A 5,489-nucleotide genomic window follows, 5' to 3' on the forward strand; every position below is an offset into this window, starting at 1 on the left:
CTTTGCGATTCAGCTAGCGATTCTTCCCAGGCTGCACCGCCATTGTAAACAAACGTACCCCACTCGCAAATTTGCAACCAATATGTCCAAACACACGGGATTATACTCAAGCAATGCTGTGTCTTTGACACACTTAGCAGCACCAGTGCTAGCATTGGCATTAGCACAGCAGGTAAAATTAAACAACTGGCTAACGTTGTGTGATAATGATAAAAATGAGGTTAATTTATTATCCTAAGTCAATAGCCACTTGACTTGTTGACTCATTTTACTCTTTTGATTATTGTTTATTCTCAGCGGTGAATAATTAAGATTTATATTAATAAACTTGATATGTATCTTAACAAACCTGGTTGTATTCTTTTTACTTGTTTTTCAGCCTATAGGAATCAAAGCCAAGACAGACTGACGTGATAATAATGTATCATGTTTTTCTGCAGTCAGTGTCTTCTCCTCGTCCTTCTCTCTCTGCACTGTTTCAGGTGTCGTGAAGCTGATGATGTCAGTTCCTGATCTGTGGTTCACGGCTCAACTAGTCTGAGACACTCTGATGTTCTATCTCTCTATCCTGTTCTGTTGGTCCTTCTGTCCACAAACCCCAACCAGTCCACGCAGATGGCTGCCACTTCTGAAGGTGACTTTGGTTGTAATTCGCGCTATAGAAATAAAATTGAATTGAATTGAAATAAAGGATTCCTTCAAATACACTTCCAACTCTGAACTATTCTACTCAGCAGAAACACAATGAACAAGGTAAAAACTGCAAAAAGAGATTTTTTGTTAAAACAAAACACATGTAAAGTTAAAAATGAATACAAACTGAATTAGAAAAAAAGAAAAAACACTCATTGCAACAAAATAAATATGAATAGTATTTATAAAGTGGTAATGTAATTGTTTATAAAAAAGGAACCTCAAAAGAAATGTTGAAAAAGTTTAAACATACAAATGAAAAAATAAATAAAAATACTGTTTAGAACCTGAAAAAAAATATATCACTATTTTAGATTTTCTTTCTTCTGGCTGACTAGTTTTTTTTCTTTTCTTTTTTTTTTTTTTTTATGAGAAGCAAAGTCTTGTCTCGTAGGTAGCAGTTTGCTGTAAATAACAGGTTAAATAAGTGTGATGGACAGCCAATGTGTGGTGGCCCCCTTGTGGTCGTGGGGCCCTAATCAGACGTCTAATCCGCCTACGGGTCGGAACGGCTCTGCTGCAGCGTATCTGCTGCGTAGCAGTAATGGAGCTGATATGTTTTCTCACCGTAGATCTTTTACTGCTGGTGTTTCAATGACGTCTTTATTATTAAAAAGAGCTTTTTAAAAACATCCATATTAAGTCTGCCGTCCTTAAATCCAAAGCATTATTTCCTTGTCGATACAATCAATTGATTACCTTTTCAAATGATTTGAGATTGATTAATGTCATCAGGAAGGCCAACTTGCTGAGCACAGATCAATGTAGTTGGATCGTAGGAATATAAATTGATTCTTTCATGGATGAATCGTTACAGTGCTCTGTTTGATTCTGGTTATTTTGAACCAGTTTCTGTCTCAGTGTTGCAGAGTTTAAACAGAAATGTACTTAGATGTCCTATAAACTAATGCATGCTCATGTTATTTCTCATCTCTTCTTCACAAACACGATAGAGTGAGTCATCTCTGGAAATATCACCAATGCTAACATAACTTTCAGGCTCAGTATGTGTAAAGTTTACATTTCGAGAAATTTAATTAATTTACTTTATTAAAGATAATGCAATCCTCAAAAAAAAACAATAAAAAATCAGCTTTGGAAGTGAGGCTAACGCTGGTTATAAAACAGCATTAGAAACCGGGTTAATCTGTCTGATAACTCAGCTTTTTCATCACAATAATACCTTTTTTTTTGTAATTATTAAAGACGTAACACAGAAAACGGAATCAATATGCAGGTTCAGGTTTTATTTTTATCAAAATATACAAGAGTGGGGGCTTACATTCAGCCAGTTCCATTGGTACAGCAGTAGTTCGGTCTAAATCCACATGCACTAATGAATAGTGTGTCACCCATGGGAAGTTAATTCACTCTTTTTTTTTGGGAGCACAATGTCACGTTACAGGCACATTTGAGTAATACTAGTTTATATTTCTGCAGTCATTCATTGTAAATAGTGCACGGTAATATATGAATATGTATATACCTCCGGTATCTGCTTCATGCTGAAAAATAGCTGCACTTACATTCTACAGGATGCTGCTAAGTTACTGTAGAAAATAATAGGGGATCAGTCTTTTATAATGACAGTGTTTGATCCCTGACAACAATTTGTATTGCATATTTTTTTTCATTAAAGACATTAGCGTTATTAAAGATTTTTATTAAAGTCAAAGTAAAGTAAAATCAGTTCGTACAGTGAGATATATTGGTAGGTTATTGCAAAGTTCTTACTATGAATAAAAGTCACCATTGCATAAACGTAAATACAACATTTGAAATAAGAAAAATACAGTGTTATGGGGTCAAGACTACGGAAGCGTATTGCATTCACAATAAACAAAAAACCCCCCAAAAAAACAGTTTTTTGTGAATCATTTATTTTTTTGATTGGTTTTTTTTAACTATTTTTTTTAATTTTTCATGTTTTTTGGACTAATATTTTTCTTTTGTTTTCAATGCTATTATTTCTGTTTTTCATGCAATTTTTTTTTCCAGTTTTTTGTGCTATTTTTAAAAAAAAAAAAACTATTTATGAAAAATAAGAAAAAAATACTCTGAAAAACAGAAAAAGAACAAAATTTAAAAAAAACTGAAAAAAAGATTCTGAAAAACAGAAGAAAAAAAATTACTTTGAAAAACAGAAAAAAATTACTCAGAAAAACTGAAAAAAATGACTCTGAATAACAGAAAAAATACCCCCAAAATACCCCAAAAAACAAACAAACAAAAAAAAAATCATTCAGAATGTTTTTCTTTAATCAAGTGAATACAATACGTTTCCATAGAATAACTGGATGTTAGCAGCATTTTACTTCCCCATCTGAGTAATGTGGAACGCTTCATGCTCTATATCACCTAAAACACCTGAAACGTTCACGCACACTGTAATATGTGACATCAACACCAAAGTGCAAGTCAACATATATATATATATATATATATATATATATATATGTACTATATATATGTACTATATATGTACATATATGTACTATATATGTACTATATATTTATATAATTTGGCACAGTTACTGATGTAAAGTAGTCTTGGTTATTGTAAACATGCTCACTACCACAACAGGCCGTACAACAGTTTCTATCACATGGAGAATAGGTACAGTATGTGGTTGGGCAAGGCAGCAGAAGGAGCAATAATGATCATTTATGGCTTTATTTACAGAAAACAGATCAAGTCAACCTTCATGGATGAAATAAACAATGTATAAAGTCAAACATCTTCTAAATACTCCTGTATATGCACACAAAGCAGGGTTGGGGTCAATCATAATTGTAACCATGGAATTTATAATTAAAACTATAATTGTAATTGGAAAAATATGTTGCTGTTGTAATCGTGATTGAATTGCAGTTGAGTTCAGATAATTGACTTAGTAATTGTAATTGGCATGGGAATTCTATTTAAAAAAACGTCCTTTACAATTTCATTAAATGCAAACCTGGGGAAACATGTTACAGTTCTACGGTGTTACAGTAGTTAACAATATTAAAATATATTTCATGTCAGTTCCCTTGAAGATCATTTTACATTTATTTTTAGATAATTAAAATCAAGGGGGATACCGACACAACAAAGGGTCAGACGCCCCCACTCCAAAAATATCTTTACCAATATTTTCATTGATAAAGAAGCCTAACATGAGATGAAAAACAATGTGCATTATAGATCAGATTTTTTTTGGAGTATTTTACAGCTGATTTAAGACATGAGTCAAACATTTCAGGTTCAGTAATTGTGATAAATTGTAATTGAAATTCAGTAATTGAGTAGTAATAGTAGTAGACTTTCAGGGGAAAAACAATAATTGTAAATGTAATTAGAGTCTTAATGAGTTAATTGAGTTGTATTTGAACATGGATCATTTAAATCTCGGAGGTCAACACGACATGTAGTGCAACCTTTTTGTGACAGCAATACATGTTTTATTATTGCAATGAAATAAATACATTTATTTTATTGCATAATTGTGACCATCACCAGTCTTCCTATAGGCATAAGAAAAAAAAAAAAAAAAAAAAAAAATGTTAAAAAGAAGGATATAAAAAGTGAGGAGAAGGGAACAAGGAAGAGGGAGTCAGGGTAGGACAATGGACGTTTACGTTGAGAGAGTCTTTAATCATGGATGATTAAAAATGTAACTGTAATAAAAAAAAAGAAAAAAAAAGGAACTGACCTCAACCCTGACACAAAGGTTTTAAATTGGAACAAACATGATATTTCCCCATTCCCATTAGGTCATTTCCAAAATTTTAGTAAAAAAACATATTTTTTTAGAGTCAAACTAATCATTAAAATAGAAAACAGTGTGTAGGCCATTATTTTATGGACGTTTGAGCTACAGTTACTAAAGCTTTAAGCCTCGCTGAGTTCCCATGATGCTCCTTGGTGTCACTTTCACTGGTCAAGATCACATGAATTATATTTCATTTGCAGTTTTGTTTCCAATCAAAAACAACTCGTATTTATCTTAAATCCAGGTGGTTATTGTGTCTGTCTATGTTGTTATTTTATGTTTTATGAATCATTTTGTGTATTTTTCTGTCATTTTCTGCCTTTACCCATGTCTGCAATAGATGATGCTTGACTGTCTGAAAAAGAGTTGAAATTGGCAAAAGCCGCTAAGCTACTGTAGCAAACCTGAAGCAGGAACAAGCTACAAATAACATAGGATAGTCCTTCATTGATACAGAACGAAATCATAAAGAAAGTCACTGTAAAATGAACTGAACTAATTAAACTTTTCGTCTATTTTTGAACATTGTCGTGTTCAAATAATTAAAACTAGATGTAAAAATGAGCATGGCATAGAAAAATAGCATTTCAATTTAAATTAAAGAGTTTTTGACTTACTTACGTACAAAATCCCTTAAAGTCAAACCATGATTAAATAGATGATTCCATAAATAAATCACACAGACAGACGTCATCACATTTACATACTAATAAATATGATTTGCAAAGAGATCTATATGGTGCAATAGATTTAGCTCTTGTTTCATCTGTATAAGTGGTCCACACAGACGAGTAGAAGTCTAGAGCATGTGTCAAACTCAAGGCCAGGGGGCCAAATCCGGCCCTTTAGAGCATCCATTTCTGCCCACACAAGAAAAGTAAAAAAAGCCAGAGAAACCATGAATCATTGTGTAAATTATCGACTAATTCAGTTGTAGATATCTTCCCATGCTTATATCACATGATGGCACTCATCTTCAATTTCAAATTGTTAAAAAAACTGCAATTTTCTTCAAATTCTTTTACAAAATGTCCCCAAATG

This window comes from Gouania willdenowi, chromosome 4, assembly GCF_900634775.1.
Source record: "Gouania willdenowi chromosome 4, fGouWil2.1, whole genome shotgun sequence".
Taxonomy (NCBI): Eukaryota; Metazoa; Chordata; class Actinopteri; order Blenniiformes; family Gobiesocidae; genus Gouania; species Gouania willdenowi.